The 19,371-nt window shown below is 32.6% G+C and overlaps 1 long non-coding RNA gene across 1 annotated transcript; it reads right to left on the bottom strand.

The window, feature by feature from the left end:
• Positions 1–11,101: 11,101 nt before the first annotated feature.
• Positions 11,102–13,719, bottom strand: LOC140007414 (uncharacterized). Its single transcript, XR_011814724.1, has 2 exons — positions 13,248–13,719; positions 11,102–12,680 (listed from the first exon to the last, which is right to left on the bottom strand). It is a non-coding gene; the product is annotated as an uncharacterized lncRNA (long non-coding RNA).
• Between the last annotated feature and the right edge of the window lie 5,652 nt (positions 13,720–19,371).

The raw sequence follows: 19,371 nt of genomic DNA on the forward strand, positions 1-19,371 counted from the left end.
CGTACTTCAAAAACTTCTGCTAAATTAAGAATTTTTCCGTGCGACGGAAGAAAGAAGTACGGACAACTTTAAAGGAAATTCGGTGTCACACTATAACCAAAGTAAGTTTTCTACAAATTAAAGGTTATTTTGATTACGTGTATCAAAAACTTGTTGTTAAATTTTTATTTGTTTTAAGGGATAATTTCAGAAACCTCCATTGAGATTTCTAACAATTTTACTAGCCTCCCCTGAAGTTTGTAAAATTACGCAAACCTCCCTTGATGTTAAGGTTTTGATAACAAAATTAGTCCAATTAAAAAAAAGTAACATTACAAATGTACTTTAAGGAGAGAGATGAAACTTTTATTTCATAAATACCCCCTTATGCATGTAAATAAATTGTATTAGTAAAAAATAAAAATAATTAGAAGTTAAAAACAATTAATACACATATTTTACGATTCAAAAAGTTCACATGTAATAAATTAAACAACATAAATAAACAACAAAACTATACTAATGATCAAAAGATTCAGCAAAATAGACCAGTCATCTTTTGTAACATAATTTTGCTATGATTCTTGTGATTTTAAATAGAATAATTTTTGAATTTTGTCTTTCTTTTCCCTCCTTTCTTTGAAATTTTGAAAATTTTAAATTTTTTTTTCAGATTAGTTCAGTTATTAACATATTCAGACGTGTTTGATAATCAAAACTAAAATATCTAAATTTATTAAGTGGAACTAAATTTTTTAGGCAAAATTTGCTCAAAAAAATAAGTAATAAGTTATTCACTTATTACTTAATATGATATCCACTCAAATGTATCAAATTTAGTACTTAAAAATTTACTAACTTAATGGATTTAAACTTCAGATTCAAACTTTAGATTTCAGTTTTTAAATTTCAATTTTATCAAATGTAACCTTAGTTAAGTTCATCCAATCAAGTTAATATGAATAGTGTTAGGTTCATAACTAAAGGATTATGTCTCACATTGGTTCGAGATATGAAGAAAGAACGGTCAATATATAAGTAAGAGATCGATATCTAATAATTTAAACTTTTGGGTCATAGTTGGGTTCTTGATTTACATATTGAGTTCTTTGATGGGTTCTCTCGAGTTGTTTCTTCATAACAAGTGGTATCAAAACTTCTAGTTGCGAGACTAGGCTACTCATAGACAAGTGCCTTCTCAGAATTGGGTCAGTGAAATTCTCTTCTTGATGGTAGATCGAAATGCTAAGGAGTTTGACTAGTGTTGGATTAGTTGTGTCATGAGTTTGGCAAGGGGTCAGGTTGGTATTAGACCAAGGAATCAAGGGTTGGCGAAGGTCCGGAATACAGTTTGGATGTTGAAGAAGAGTGGGTCCATGATTGGAAGAAAAAGATGACCTTAGGTGTTAATGTGGGTTTGTATTGAGTATTAAAGTGGGATCGGAGAAGATCTTGTAAATTTGGATCTAATGTGAAAGATTACTCATGAAGAGAGAGATTTATTAAGTTCATCAGTAAACGATTGGTTCGAGAGATGAAGAAAGAGCGTTAATATGTAAATAAGAGATCGAGATCTAATAATTTAAATTTTTGGATCAAAATTGAGTTCTTGACTTATATATTAGATTCTTCGATGTACTCTCTCAAATTATTTCTCCCTGACAGATAGTATTGTTGAAGTTAAATTTGGAACATGAATGGGATAAATAAGTTTCCTAACCTTTGATGGAAAAGCAGCAAAAACATGAGAAGTAGTTACATAAAGCATTTTGTCCTGGCACACACGACTCCCCAAAATTTTGAGTCAGATATGGTTAACCAAGCTTGGTTCAAGAATTGATCTGATGTTGCTTCACAATTTATGCCCTGATTGCATGACAATTCTAACTTGCCTATAGGTTATTCTCCACCATAGAAGAATTAGAAGATGATCAACAACATGATTTCAAGCGGATTCAATATCATACTCGAACACTTGAAAACCGATCTTACCTGTCATACTAAGTCGGTAAACTAATATCTGGTAGACTGCAGGTAGATTGGGTTATAAGATCTCTTCTCCTGATTTTGAAGTTATGATTTACTTTTTCCTATTCTTGACATTTTTTTTAACTTTTTGCATTTCTTTCCATTGGCGATAACTTTTTTTTTTTTTGTTTTAAATTAAACCACTATCCTTTACTTTCCAGTAACATTTAGAAACGTGGAATAGTGATATGAACGTGGAATGCACTTAAAACTAATTAATAACTTATAAGTATTCATATTTATGATTGAGCTACATCATGTGGACTGATAGTGAAAACCTCTTTAGGATTCTACTCTTATTAAATTGCTTGTGTGTAATCATTGTCATTACTCATTACTACTACTATTACTATTCCTACTATAAATGTAAGGTGAGTCTTTGTGCTTTAGAGTGTAAGCACAATATTGTCTTAGCTTTTGTACTTCTTGTTATGCCCTCCTTCTTTTATTATATGATTTATTCATTTCATTTATAGTGGCAATTTATTAATATAAGTTCACATTCCATTATATTTGTATAATGGTAATAAATATGAAAAACATCCCAACCAAAACTCTTTACCTACTCATTGTTGGTCAAAAATATTAATATTATTGAAATAGATTTATAATTACAAATACCAAGAAAATACACATCAACATAAAAGAATAAAAACTACAAATCAAATTAAAAGAAAAGGAAACATAAAAGCTACAAACAAGAATAAAAGAAAAATAAAAAGGATAAACTCATCACCTTTGCTAATAAAATTTTAATTACTCTTTCAAAATCAACTGGAAACTAGAAATAATTATGGTGGAATATTTACATCCCATGATCAACAAACATAACATTTAAAAGAACACAAAGTTCATATTCATATCTACTTAATTAAAGAATAGGGCATCTCATTTCATTTTGAACAATTTCTCCTAACAAATTCAACTCATATAACATGTGAAATTGGCACAGTAAAGTACGTGAACAAACATTAGTTGGCATGAAAATTCTGGTCACTCAAATTTTTGAAAAAGAAAAGAAAAGAAAAACTGGTTGTACATTCGAGTTATAAATAATCAACCTATTGTAATTGTACTAATACAATTTTTTTTTAGATGAAGTGCAAGAAGTAATTAGAATTTATTGAAATTATGTCTAAACATTGAGTATTTTAGTCAAATTTCATCTTTTCAATTGTTAAAATTAAATCATTTCATTGGAACTTCTTCCGTTGATGTTAATTCAACCAAGACATATCTAAATCTGGTTGGTAAATGATTTTGTCAAGAGATTGAAGTTAGCAGATGAATGCACAATATAAAAAATATCCTAGAATGATAGAAATAAAATAATGTAATTTATTTACTCTAATACCTTTTTTTGAAATTGAAGCTATTATTTAAATATTTATTTTATGGATGTTTATAAGCTCTATTGGCTGCTCTAGTTTTTAATGTCTAGAAGTATGATCCTTGATTAGCAATATTGTTTTGTTTATAATTGATCATAGTATTATGATTTTATGTATGGTCCTAGAATGATCACATTCTTTTTTGTTTATTATGCATAACATTATGGGTATCAGTATTATCTAAAATGCTCGACAACTATTTTGACAAATATTAGATTCATGGTTTCAATGTAAATGATATTTTTCAAAAAAACCACTTTCAAAGAAAGAAAAAATGTTATGATGATAACAATTTGCATTTGTCAAAATATTTAACACCAAAAAATATGAAATTTTTGGGACAAGATAATGACGTGCAAAACTCGTGAGTGATATAAATGGTGCTGATGTACGGGGTTAGCTATTTCATTTGGACCTTGATGGATGCAGTGGTTATGACCTTAATTTTTTACCTTATTGGATTAATCATGTAAAATGAATTGAATTCCGACGTTGTCAGCAAAATGTCATAGATTTTCTTCCAACAATAGCCTCAATCATCCGTAAATGATATCTACATCTTGATTCAAGAATAAAGATGGATTAAGGCCGGACCTGAAAGATGGTAGAGCAGAATGTGATAATTCCCTGCAAATTTCAGACTGTTCTCTGGTCTCAGTTTTAATTCTTGTTCCGATGGATTGGTATTGCGTCATTCTACCCTTACTTTGTTCTAGGTAAGCCTAGCTGCCTACCTGCATTTCGAGCAGAAAAATGAAAATTAGGTGATAGACAAGCTGAAAACATTTGCAATTCCATGTCCAGATTTATGCGTACAGTCTAAAAGATGTTAGTAATAGTAGGCTGGTACAATATAGGAAAGAATAAATACAAACTAGAAAGAAAGAAATGATTGAAAAATTACAATCCGAGACTTGTGAGCACAATTTTCTTAAAACAGATTCGCCCTCTTCAGGTTGAGTGCTTGAGGTTAAGTAGGCGTCTGTCTCCCAGGATACAACGGATTAATGGTGAATATGTTAGCACCAAACTTTCTTCATCACAGCGAACTCGAACTAGAGCAATATGGAACACTATAAAAGATGAAGATGCAAGGACGAAAAATAGAGAGAGTGATCTTTTTTGAAACAAAAAGAGAGTTATCTATTTATAGATGCTGGCCAAGGGTGATTGTAGAAATTGGAAACAAATGTTAAATTTCACTTAATTATCCTCACATTTATCAAAGTACCACATTCACGTACATACATGTATTCTTGATAAGAAAACTCCAAATTCATGTATCAATAATTAAGTACATGAATGCTTAATTCCTAAGTACATGAATCTTCAGGTACATGAATGATAGATAATTATCCTTGGATTCTTTCAAAGAGTGCCATTATGAGAACGATTTTCTCATTCACTCTACAATGGATTTTCCCATTTTCCAACAAAAGATGCTACTGGTATAGAATCAACTAATACAATGGCAATGATAAATTTGATAATGAAACTGAAGATCAAAATTCCATCATGATTAGCAGTAAATACAAAAAAAAAATGTGGGTGTTGAAAAGAGTCCACTAATGCTACCCCCTCATCGTAGACAATCTATTGGTTGGTACTTAATCTACTAATTGTCCATTAACCCACTTCTTTAAAATGATTTTCATCTAGCACCCGAAGTGACTCATCATTGAAAATGTTAATCTAACCTATGATTGAGCAAGGATAGCCCCAAAAAATATAAAAAGACAAGAGATAATTTCAGAAGCCTCCTCTGAGGTTTTGACAATTACACTTAAATATCTTCCAATATAAAAAATTACACTGCCCTCCGCATTGACTTTGATGTGGTCAGATGTCATACTCAACAGCAATAAAGTGATTGAAATACCCTCACAAAATCAGTCCCTAAAATACTAAAAATATGGGGAAAAGATAAGTCTTCCAAGTATAATATTTTTATAAGCAATTTGGTGCCATTAAGTGTATAACCTTGTTGAAATGGTTTTTTTTTTTGTCTGGGATTGCTTATTATGGTTATTCAATCAACTTGAAGTGTATGACCTTGTTATTTATTATATTTAATACTTCTTTTAGTTTATTTAGTTTATAGTGCTTTGTATATTTGGAATCTTTGATTTTGAAGAATGGTAGATAAACTCCTAAATATTGTAGATGAACCATGGCCTTCTAGTTTTGTCACCATATAACTACCAAGGCTCAACTTTTGATGGTACATTCTTATAGTTTTATCCATATTTCAAATGGACTTTACAATCTAAATGAAAATGAACATAACTAGTAAACTTAGGTTGATCACTATCAACATTTTGGTAGGTGACACTGTATTGCAGCCAATGCTTTTTGATTTTTGAACTTGTGTTGGATCTTCTCATCTTTGACTACTTACTTTTTTAGTTTCATTGCCATCAAATCACTCGAAATAGCCATACTTAGAATAGCAAAAATATAACTTGCCAGGATTTTTTTTTTTTTTTTGCTTTCAAAAATTTTAATTGTAGCTTTGCATCAGTGCCCACAGTTTCTGTTTTTGATCCCCAATGATGTGCTTGCATGAAATAAGCTCCAATGATAGTTTGATGAAGACATATTTCTTTGGTTGCCTTTGTATTCAGCTGAAATTGGCTTCTGTTTTTCGCTCATTCACTAGCATTTTATGCCTATATATTGTCCACAAAGTACCATTGCACTTCCAATGGTTCTTGAAGAACTTTACTATCCAGAATACTAATTTGTTAATGTTATTTTCATGTTCTAAGTGTATCAACTTGGTGCCAAATTTTCTTCCTTTTTTAATTGCCATTTTTCTTGCCCAAAATTTTAACTCATTTTCTTGTAGATTCAATGAGCGCAAACTTGGAATATAATTGTTTGACAAGACCGATTCATTACTTCTGAGATTACTTTTTCTGATATGGACTTAATTTGTTATCAAATATGTCAATCAAGGGGAAGACAGTGTAATTTTTGATATTGGAGAGTATTTATGTGCAATTGTCAGAAATCTGAAGGGAGGTATCTGAAATTATCCCAAAAGAAAATGATGAAAACAGAGCAAGGAGCAAACCATTATACAGAAAACATATGTAGTGTTAAATGTTATATTACAACCATACACAGGAAGTAAGAAATTCTCAATTTGTCTCATTTTGGTCTATTCAAAATTTTATTTTGCACAGTTTGCAGCCACAATGATAACCCATAAAATCTGCATTGAAATCGTTAAATTTTGTTGACCAGTGCAGAATTTTGTGTGTACAAAATTATGCTTATGCAATCAAGTGTTGACATTGTGGCTCATTCTGCAATAAAGTTTAATAGCAGCAACTGCATTCTTTAACTAAACAGCTTAGGGCTGCAATAACCCATCTCTTCAATCACTTTAAATAATAAAAAAAAAATGCATAGAATGCATTCAAAAATAAAATGCGCCAGCAAAATGTGGAGTCTCAACCTTTATCAGCCGATTAAGGCCATTCTAATCATTGAGTGGAGAGTGGAGATTGGAAGCCTTCAAATTTAAGAATATATAGACATGAAATGAACGTACGTAGAACAACAAAAAGAACATGGAGTGGAAGAAGACTAGGATGGAGAATTGGTCAAAAAAGTAAAGCAGAAAACACCGTCCTTTTTTGCCTTTTTCTTTTCTTTTTTTTTTTTTTTTTTTTTGTCAACACAGGGGTATCTGGGGGTAGCGGTCTGGGACTGGATACCTGACACCGCCATTAACCCCAACTAATCCCACTGCGCCTGAGAGAGCGGGCCCCACCGAATCATCAGGAATTTACCCCGGCTGCCCGAGCTCGGAATCGAACCCAGGCCCTTCTCACTCAATGGAGCTACAAGGACCGCCCGAGCAAACCGTGGGGGGCTTGCCTTTTTCTTTTCTTAGTTCGAAAGAAAGGGACTCGGGATGTTGGGGCTTGTTTCGGCTTTTTCAAAATTTTCTTTTCTTTTCTTTTCTTTTGCGTTGTTGAATTGGGGCTTTTGGAGAAATAGATAATGGGCCGTTAAGAATGAAATACATCGATCATTCATTTTCATTCAGACCTTGAAAATTATGCTAAGTAATGTTAAAAAAATAAAAGCTACTTTAAAAAGGAACTGAATTCAATAGAAAATTGAGTTGAAAAACATCGAGTTATGCAAAGTCTTTTAAGAGACAAAACTTTTAGATGAGGGTCAAAATTCTGTGTCTACATAAATATTTTTAGCTTACATGTCAAAAATAACCTGGATACAAGTATATAAACTTTTATTTTGGTAATGGAAAAATGATACGAAAAAAAAAGATTATCAACAAATTTATGGATTAATCTTTCCTATGGTGACAGTGTATACGCTATCAACATTGAATGAATGACAACTATGTAAAATTTGAATTTGAATTCAATTTTTGCACACATGTCATGAATCAAATGGTAATAGTATATACACTATCAGTGTCTGTAAGATTTACTCTAAACTTTTTATTATAGTACGGGGTAGAAACTAACATAATTTATAAGCGATATGCACAAATGTATAACTTTATTCTACTTCTTTTGAATCATAGTAAATGCCATCTAGTATGACAAGTTAGGAGAGTCCTATAGGGTATATAAGCTTTTATGCCCTTAACCTGCTCAATGCTAAATGAGCTAATAAAGTAGAATAAATCAACAGTTCAACAGTAGATTATCTTTCGTGCAGCCATTAAAACTACTTAGTTTCACAATACTTTACGATCCTATTGTTTCTATAAACCTTTTGTACTTGATCAGTCCATGAAGGTCGACCAACCTTTGCACAACTTGGTTTCTCGGTGCCAGTTCTGCGGATTTGCTTTAGAGAATGATCCCATTAAGCAAAATAAGAATAAGGAGTCTTTATGTCGCATTACCAAGGATCTCGTTTCAAAAAAATACACCGTCTGGGAGTTTTATCAAGACTAACTAATAAAAAAGCCTAGAGCTGGAATTGATCTTAGAAACCAATTACGTTCGGGAACAAAATCTCAATATCATATTCGACTAGAAGAGAAACAAAAGTTACATTTTCATTATGGCCTTATAGAACGACAATTACTTTAAAAAGTACGTATCATATCCAGACGCCTTTTGTGAACATCACTTGTGGACGATTTTGGTAATATTTCTTCTATTGACTAGAGAAACATGTGATAGTCAAATTGTATTTCTTGTCTAGATGCAGAAATATATCCTTGGATTCTAGTAGTTGACGGTTTTCTGTGCTTTACTGAGATGTAAGCAAATTAAGTCATCAAATCAATAAAGTTGTAAGCAATTTACGAAAGGTCTTTGACTTCAAAATTCAGCTTTCCGTGACAAGGTCGCGAAATCTGAGGCTAAGAACTAGAAATGATTGTTCTAGCTTTTTGTATGGTGTTTGCAAACAGTTTTTAAGTGGGAATTTTCTACCTGTGTTTTTCTCAGGGCACTGACATTGATGAGGTGCAAATTCCTAGTTTAAATGTCTCCTAGATCGCAATGGAGCAACCAAAAGGAGGCAAAAACTTATGTGTACCCATTCTGGGTCCTTTAGAACCAAATCATTTGTAGATTGCAATGATTGGAGACTAATTTGAACCACTCACACACAAAATGGTAAAGGTCTATTGTTTTGTAGCACCTTTCGTCTTAGATTATACAATTTTTTTTAATTTTTGGTAATTATCTTACATTATACAGTGGCTGTTTAACAGTGTACGTCTGTTGCCTATGTCCCATGGGATTATTCTCTCGAGCGTTAAGCCTCCCACTCATGAACAGATACAAGCAAAGCCAAGATAAATATGGCAAAAGGAAATAAAAATACGCTCTCCATCCAATAAATAGAAGAGGGAACAAGAAGACGATGAAAGACTCTTTTTGATATGTTATTTAACTAATCGTCAAACGTTTTCCGAAGCTTCAAAATTTGCCTACGTTTCAAGCTCCATATTTTGTGGCCTTCCAAAGCTTAAATGCCAATTCATGTAGAAATCTATCAGCTAGTGTCACAGGGATTCCTCAGTGTTGCATGACAAGGAGGTTCGAACAATTACTTCAAATCTATGTCTACGCTATATTAAAAAAATATGATTTGGTCATTTAGTAATTTATGTTTTTCTTTCCATTAATATCCTTAAAAAATGGAAAAACAAAAAATTGAGTTCTAAAAACAATTAAAAAAATGAAGATGCAGGAGCTGATTCATCAAATTAAACCAATTGGATTGTACCCTGTTTTCCTTTTGAACCTCTACTTATTTTTGTAGTTGAGTTGGAACAAGGTTCATGTTACTCCAATATTCATAAACAATCTTTAGGAGGATGACCAAGGATTTGCTATCTTTTTTTTTATTTTTTTTTTAGTCTACGTAGGAGGTATCCGGGCTGCGGGTAAGCCGGACCCGACTAATCCTCCTACGGCTTAAGAAGAGAGGCCCCTTCTCTTTGGACCGATAACCTTAGGACTCGATCCCTAGTGGGGGAGATGGACAACAGCTTCTAAGGAGCTTCCGTGACCAACCGAGCTGCTCAGGTGGGGCAAGTATTTGCTATCTAATTGACTTATTTTTAGTTAATCGATTTTTATAACTTAGGAGAGAGAAGGCACCATAAAATTAAAAATTTTCCTAATTTAGGATGTCCCATTTAAGAGGCATTAACAGGGATGAGAAGAATGTACAAATAGTGAAAAAAAAATATCCCAACTCCGGGCACTTCCTGACCTATCAACATTCGTTAAGGTAAAAGAGGGATATATATCATAATTTATTTTCCCATATACGACGATCAATAGAGCCAAATAGGATATTTTTTTTACCTAGCAATAAATAAGTCGCTGAAATAAATGATTTCTCCTAGAACCTTATATTACATAACTAAAAAAATTAAATAGTGAGCTAACACAATCAGATGTTGTCGCGCCCCATTTTTGCGATGAAAATCGTATTTACAAAAAGATGTGATTTTAAAAAAAAATAAAAAAGACCTAGAATGGGACTTTAAAAAAGCAACAATTTGGACCCAAAATTTAGTCTAAAAGGGTTTTTAAGAAAAAATAGGAATCGCTACTTGGTATTGAATTGGAGTGTACCAAATCACCCAAAAAATACTTTTTTTTAACAAAATTAAAATAAAACGTAAATAAAATAAAATAAAACCCTTTTCAACAATTCCAGATTTTGAAAAATAAAAGAAAAATGAGTTCGCGAGTCATGATTGAAGAAAGGGAAAGCAAAGGTTCGATCGACTCAAACCTAAGGCACCCTTTCAATCTAGTCTAAACTAGTTGCGAGGTTTAATCAAAATTTTCCCAATCTAACCGTTAGATTTATCACATTTGGAAGTTTTCTACATGAATGTAAATCTAAATTTTAAAAATGTCAGAAGAGACAAAATATCTATTCAAGGATTTAATTGATACCAATCGCATTAATTACGAAGTCCAAAATAATCCATTAAAATGGGTCACGAGCATACATAAATGAAATTCAAAGAAAAGAAAAGAAAAGAAAATTAAACTATACATCAAGATATAAGTGGCCAAAGAATAGGGATACAATATAATGCGTATGCGAGGTAAAGACTCGTGACATAATTTTCCTTATACAAGGATCAATGGAATATTTAAACTAAAAAGTTATAATAGTCTATTTCCCATATTCAAAAAAAAAAAGTAATTCTCCTAATCAAGACAAGCAAATGATCTAACTTATTTTGCAATTTCTTAAATGAAATGTAATTCTAAATGACATGATTAACACATATAGAGCATAGAGGGTAGAGGATAGTATAATAGAAAATATCATGCAAATGAGATAAAATCCTAAAAAATATGCATGAAAATGTATTAAATGTCACGCAAAAGATAAATCTAACGCATGAACGATCTAAAAGCCTAACATTGGACTAGCCAATCTCTAAAAGTCCTTACTAGCGTTGGACGAGCAAACACCCGGAAGGGGAAGTCACAATTAGCGTTGGATTAATGTGGTGACATCATGCATTAATAATATATAGTAAAACGAATAAAGCATAAATTAAAACAAATAAACACATACAAGCACGTGGCACGTAACATATAAGCATAATATCTAGATGTAAAATTCCTAAGGAAAGCGGATAAAGCATATAAACACATAAACCACATAAACACGCAAAACCTACCTATTACAACGGGGAGTCTAACTACGATCTAAAATGGGGAAATATAATAAAATAAACCTATCTATCCTATCTATTACAATAGGGGACCTAATTACAATCTAAAATGGGAAAATATAATAAAATCAACTTATCTATCTTATCTATTACATTTGTCTATCTAATTACAATTTTTCAAAAAATATTACCTATCTATTACATCTTGAAGTATTTAAATACCCCCCAAATAATTATAAAAATTTAACTAAACAAATATAAGAAAATTTGAATGAACATTTGAATCAAATAAATAACAAAGCATATAAAAATATATAAACACATAGGAGCACGTAAGAGTATGTAATTGACATTTAAATAATAATAGGGGTACCTCTCTTTTGAAGTGGTGACTAAATGGAGTCAAATTACCTTGTTTATACTCAAAATGAACAAAAGGATCATGGCACCAATTTAATTGGAAATAATAATAATAACAATAATAGTAGTATCATATTCACATTAATATGTCAAACATAAAGAAACTTAAGGGCAACTAAAAAATTACAAGTTGAATACATTCAAAAGGAACATAATTAGCTATTAAAGAAAAGAAACAATTATTATAGAGAGTAAAAAATTCACTAGGGACTAAATTGAAAAAATTAGAAAATTTTTATGGTCAAAAATATAATTTTTCAAAAGTTTAGGGGATCAAAATTTTAGTTAAGATAAAGTTTAGGGGTCTGTAAAATTTCTGGACCCAGTAAAATTACTCCAAAGATCAGGAGCTAAAGTGAAAATTTCAATTTCTTATTTGGGCAAGAAGAAAGACTCTGGGTCATTTATTTTAGTTGTTTGGGCTGAACGCCTTTGGCCCAAAAGAAAAAATACAGGCTATCCTCATTAAAAGAGAAACAAGGCTAAGTAAAAAAATTACCCCAAAGCCCAGAGGAAAACCCAGAAAAAAGAAATCTCTAGCCAAACTGAAAATAAAGAAGTTGACCCACCAGAAAATAAAATATTAGCCCATTCACTTTTTTCTTTTCTTTTCTTTTCTTTCTTCCTCCTCCCCTTTTCTTCTTCTACTTCTCCAGCAATCTGAAACCCTTGCTGGTGGTGGCTATGGCCGCCGCCGGCCGCTGGCAAATTTTCCGATCACAAAATTTCATCAAAATATACCTCTCACTCAATTTTTCGCATAGAATTCGTTTTTGGAAAGTGATGAAAATACCAAAAAAAAAATCCAGTTTTTTTTTTTTGAAATCATTATAACCTTCACCAAAAATCATAAAATTTATACCAATACACTCCTTACAACCACACTCTTAGTTTGACAAGAAAACAACAACAAAATGATACATTAAGTCAAAACAGCCCACAAATGAAAAAAAAAATATTCCAATGCTTTTAATGCTCCAAAAACTCCAAAATTTTTAGATAATCCAACATTTTTGGACCTTGTGCAATTTACAATAATCTATTTTGACGAAAATAGGCACAAAAGATTCACTAACTTAACTCATATTTTCATTGTGGCATTTTATCAAATACAAACAAGGCATTTACAAGGCATTTCTCTTTTCTTAACTTTTATTCATGGCTTATCCCAAATTTCAGCAACTCAATCAACAAAGGAAACCAATGAAAGCAAAAGAAAATTAAGCAATGAAGCATGGTTTTAATATGATAAAAAACTGAAAATATACCTCAATAATTATGGCAATCCTTCAGTTGATGCTTTTGGTAAGACTTTTGAACCTTGGCCTTATCTTGCTTGCTTCTCTTTTTTGTACTTGAATTGTGGGAGAAATATGTGTGGAGTTATGTTGGAAATTTTGGGGCGAAGGGCGGAAAATGAGAGTTGGGGAGTGAAGAGTGTTTCTTCTCTTTTTCTCTCTTTGTTTTTTTTGGTTTTGTGAGTGGTTGAGATTGAGAGGGTTTTTGTGCTTCGTGTGCTTGTGTATGGAAAGTGAACCGAGAGAGAGTTTCTGTGGAATGGATGGTGGAAAAATTGAGAGAGATGGAGATGGCCGAAAAGGGAGTTGGGGGTTGGAGTCCTTCTCTGTTTTTTGTTTTTTGTTTTTTTTTTTTTTTGTGTCTTCCCTTCTTGAGGGAAAGAAGAAGGAGCCGGTAGAGAGCCAAAAGAATTAGGTGGTGTCTTGGTTTTGTCAAATGATGGTTTTTCACCAAAAATGCAACTTTTCTTCTTTTTTCTCCCCCACCCAACCGGCCACCACCTCCACCGCCGCTTCCGGTGCCGGTAACTATTCCGGCCAACTTTTGCCGGCCTTCCTCTTTTTTTTTTTCTCTCCTTTCCCTCCCATTTTGACCGATATGTTGGTTTCCAAAATCTTTTTTTTTCTTTTTTTTTTTCTTTCTCCCTCCCCCCTCCCCTTTTTTCCTTTGCCTTTCCCCGCCACCTTCCCCCTCTCGCAGCTTGGGGAGAAAGAAAATTGCAAAAAAAAAAAAAATTACACCCGGCTGTTGCTGCTTATTCTCTCGGCAAGATAAGGAGAGGAGAGGGAGATGGAACATTGGAAAAAAAAAATCATTTCTGTTGCTGCAAAACTCAGGTGGCAGCAGAGGGAGAGGGAGAGGGAGGGGTGGCGGGGAAACTTTTGCAGGGGTGGCGGGCAAAGAGGGTGGTGGAGGAGCTTTTGTAGGGGTGGGGGAGGGGGGTTGCGGGCAGAGGGGTGGCGGGGCAGAGGGCGAAGGCGCAGAGGGAGGTGGTGGAGCAGAGGGAAGGAGAAGGGAAAAGGAAGGAGAGGGGTGGCGGGAGGTGGCATTGGTGGAGTTGCTACTGCGGGTGGCGGAGGTAACGGGGAAGGGGGAGGGGGAAGGAAGAAGAAGAAGAAGAAGAAGAAAAAGAAGAAGAGAGGAAAGAAAAGAAAAAGGAAAGAAAAAAAAAGAAAAAGAAAGAGAAAAAGAAAGAGAAAGAAAAAAAAGAAAAAAAAAGTTTTTCACTCTACAAAAATTTCTACAAAATTTTTCACCTTATAAAAGTTTCTACAAAATTTTTTCAAAAACTTTTACAGTGCACTATAGTAAAGTTTTAGACAAATTTTCAAAAAAACTCAGATTCCAAACAGGCCCCTATAGTTTATGTATGAGCAGTACTACTTTGGATTCCATGTCATTTGATTGTTTTTTTAATGGTTAAAAACAAAAAAATCCTGTAATATATCTAATACACAGAAAAACCTCTCGTAGTTTCAAAATATATAAAATGACACCTCATATTTTAAACTAAGAGCCTGTTTGGAAGGTGAGTTTTTTGGGTGTTTGTATAAAACTTTACTGTAGATCACTGTAAAAGTTGTAGAAGTTATATAAAAAATTACTGTATAAGTTTTTTTAAAAATTTTACTGTAGCATTAAATTTTTTTTTTTAATAACTTTCAAAAACGAAGATTCAAATTTCATAAAGGAAAAAAAACCATTTTCCATTTAAATGCGAATCGAAGCAAGTTCCTGGCATCGTTCTAATTGCAGACATCGAAGCAATTTTTAATGGAAACAGACATCGAACTAAGCAGACATCGAAGCAGGTTCCTAGTTACAGAACTAAGCAGACAGCAGGTTCGTGGCATCGAAGCAAACCGAATGTAAAAAAGGGATTTAATCCCTCCACTACTGTTCCTGGGATCCTAATATAGGTTGAATGGGTAGCCATTGCCGGGCAATAGCTGATCGCTGCTAAGTCCGAAAAAAAAAATTAAAACAGAGCTGCCGAGCTCAATTAAACGAAGAATGGAGGAGAATATTGCACCTAAAAGTAGAGGGGTTTTGTAGCAGCAACTACGTGGGAAGCTTGAGCAGGCGGACCGTGGTGGAGGACACGAACTGGACCACCGTCAACTTGCCGGACTGCGAGCTGCTTCCAAAATACTGAACCTTCGCTGTGACTGCAATGGATCGGCTGTTCACAGCTCCGCTTCCTAGAGGTCTGACCAACTTCAACCGCCGTTTCTCGTTTGGTGTATCAGCTTCCGACGAGCAGGAGCAGATGCTGAGGCCAAAAAGAAGCCACAAACGAGTCGTCTTGTCCCGTAATGCCGCAAGTTTTTTTCAAGTTTTTGACCCCAAAACGACGTCGTTTCATTTAAGTTTCAGACATGATCGAAGTTTTTTGCAAGTTTTTTGGGGTTCCTGTAGCTAAAGTTGTTAAAAAACTAATAGCATACAAACTTGTCAAAAAACCTTGGTTCCAAATAGGGCCTAAATTGTAAACTAACAAAATTCGTTAAACTTAACGAAAATGACGGTTTCAACTGTTAAAGTTACCGGATTCTGTTAAATTTACTGGAATTTTTCTTTAAATTTACCAGATCCCGTTAAATTTAACGAATTTTGTTAGTTTATAATTTAGTTCAAAACATGAGGTGTCGTTTTATATGTTTTGAAACCACGGGAGACTTTTCTATGTATTAGATACTAGGGGAGAGTGCCTGCGCATCGCGCGGGTGTTTGGTGCCTATGGAGAATGAGATTTTTTTGTTGAACAAACAATAGTACATTGTGAGAAGAAATAAAATTTAGTATGAAAAGATAAACGATATAATAAATCAATTCACGCAGTGTTACAATAAAACTGTGTCAAATTGAAAGTCGTTGATAATGCAGAAAGGTAGAGCAACACAGAAAGCTAACCTTAGTCCAAAATTCCCACCAAGAGTTCTTACTTGCTGTTGCTCCACACTTATAAACTTATAACCAACCCAAACCAATTGGGGTTAGACAACGTAATAAGAGTCGCTAATTGTAGATACTAAGAACACATCAACAAAATTAAGGGAGGAACTGAAAATTTTGGGGGGGGGTGAAATCTAATCTCACGCTGAACCACCAGGAGTAGCTGGGACTGAAGAGCATTCTGAGCTGATTAGTATAAAACCAGGTAGAATTATTCCAATCCTAGAATACAAACAGGGAGAAACTGATAATCAACCGTTTAGGCATTAACATACCAACAATTGGGCAATTGAATTTGGTGTAATTAATGACAAAATAATAGGTAATTTCAGAGTTGAGCAATGATAGAAGTAGGGGTGGACAGGGGTCGGGTACCCGCCCCATTCACCATTTGGTTGATCTGACCCACACCTTGCAGGTCAACTATTTTTTGACTCTTACCCGACTCTCGCATATCAACGGGTGCTCTATAATCGGGTACCCGCTGAAATAGTATCAGGTCAGCGGGTACTCGTCCCGTCCCATTTATCATTTAATTTTAAAAAAAGGATTTATATCAATTTAATTTTATATTTTACACATTTATCTAATATTTAATAAATTTTTTTGTAAAAAAAGGTTTCCCACCAAGAAACAAGTATATGAAGAACATATAAGATAAAGGAAAAAAATTAAAAGAATTCGAAATCAATAAAAGTTTGAAATAAGTAGCACAATTTTTAATATATATGTTTCACATTAATTAAACTTTTTTCTATAAAATATAAGATCATGGCCTCTACAAATGAATTTTGTAAATAAACTATAGTCTCTCACATTTGTAATGCAATTTGTTCAATAAAATTACTTATTTAGTTTTTATTATTTTATAGTGTGTGTATAAAAATAAAATAAAAAATATATATATACGGGGCGGATCGAGTACCCGCAAGTTTTTAATTATGTGATCCTAACCCGCCCCGCATCTTAGTAGGTACCCGACCTTCTTTTGACCCAATCAAATAATAAAAATTGAATATCCTAATTTTCGGATCGGATCGGATCGGATATGACGGATTTTCGGTTAGCGGATAATTTTGCCCACCCCTAAATGGAAGAGAAAACGATGAGGCAAATCATTATAGATAATGGCAAAAAAGGAAAACTTAACCCTTGAAGTTGAAAGGGGATAAACTGACCAACGTTTGTAACTCATAAATGCAGATTATAAATGATAAAGAAATGGGGTTCCTACCATTGATAGAGAAATCGTTGGCTCATTTCCTAAATCCGATTGCCATTCAAACGTTTCAGACAAAGCAACATCTCAAATGGTTATCTACGGCTGAAAAGGAAAATTATTGGTAGTTAAGGGATATTTTGGTATTTACACCAACACACAAGCATAAATGGGTTATACAAAATGCATAAACGATTGCACACTAATTATACATTCCATCAATACCCAGATGGCTCATTAATGACAACTTTAAATGTATTAAAATGGGGTCATTTTAGTAAACATACCCAAATACTTGCTTCCTTAACTTGTACCTAAAACTTTTAAATTAATACACAACATTTCACATTTCCAGAAAACCCCCACCTATACGGTTGAAATTCAACCTATCTTTGACCAAAACTCAATCTTATATAGTATAAGGATACCATAAGGGACTTTTTTGTTTTTAGTCCTTTTGTTAATTTACCAAAATTTTTACATTCACATTAATTGGTAAGTACATGAAGTTTAAACATAATTAACGAAACAAAATAGTTGCAACAAAAATCAAGATGTAGTGTATAAAACTAAAATCTATTGCGAGCTAATTATTACAAAATTTCTTAGATAAACGTCCAAATACATATCCAATGCACATCAATAATAGATGTTTTCTCTTGCAAAAGTAGGAAGCTTTTGATGTTTATGCATAAGTATTCTTTTTTCTTTCTTTCCTTTTTCAAGTAAAATTAATTAAGCTCTTATTATAAGCAAGACAAAGGAAATCCCGTCCAAGAAAGAAACTTTTGCTTTTCCTCATTGTTATGGCCTTTTATCATTTAGATAAATACTCCCATAAAATTTGAGCAAGAACTTTGACTATATTTATTGTATTCAAAAACTAGTCAGTCAAGGAGACAAAATTAGAACCTGTTCGAGTATTTCAGCAATATATATACATATACTCTGAACTTTTGAAGGATCAAATTTTCTTGTACTTAATGCGAATTGTGTCTTTGTAAGAATATTTGTGCATCTCTGGAAAGTTATATTAATTGTAAGAATTTATTAAACTATAATATTTTCATAAAAGTAAATCTCCATCTATGTTAGAGCCCTAGTGAAAAGAAGTTTTTGTAAAGAATCTGTTAATCCCTGATGGTGTCTGCATATCTTCTCCAAAATTCTTCTTGAACACAAAGATGGAGGGTAAATTAGTATATTTATTAATAGAATTGGTATTTTCACTTTATTTTTTTCAAATGTCTTGGGCACCAAGGCCTTGTTTAGTAGCCAAATTTTTTGTCAAATTTATTTGTTACAAGTTTTTTAAAAAGTTTAGTTACAGTAACCTCAAAAAATTTATCAAAATTTTTAAACTATATACTTCAAAATATTAAAAAAAATACATTTTAAAAATTTTTTAAAAAACTTCTATAGTAATATACAATAAAGTTTTAGACAAATATCTAAAAAACTCTCTTGTCAAACGGAGCCTTGAGATTACAAGAAGTTTCCTCGCACCTATTCATTAGCACCTAGCTTAAGGTGCGTTTGAAATTTGATAAAATTGAAATCTGAAAACTGAACCTTGAAATCTGAATCTATTAAATTATTGAATTATTAAATATTAAATCTAATATATCTTAATGAATATTGTATTCAATAATAAGTAAATAATTTATTATTTAATTTTATTAATGAATTTTATCTAAAAAATTTAATATTATTTAATTAATTTAAATATTTAATTTTTTATTATTAAATTATTTAAATATATTAATATCTGATTTCATTAAATTTAAATATTGAATTGAGTTATAAAATAGACCGACACACTCATGCACCGGCACTGACACTCCACCTACCCGAAAAAGTAATTTGCATCATCTGATCTCATCATATAAAAAGAAAGAACAAGAGAAAAGAGGAACCGG

This window comes from Coffea arabica, chromosome 5c (assembly GCF_036785885.1).
Source record: "Coffea arabica cultivar ET-39 chromosome 5c, Coffea Arabica ET-39 HiFi, whole genome shotgun sequence".
In the NCBI taxonomy this organism is placed as follows: Eukaryota; Viridiplantae; Streptophyta; class Magnoliopsida; order Gentianales; family Rubiaceae; genus Coffea; species Coffea arabica.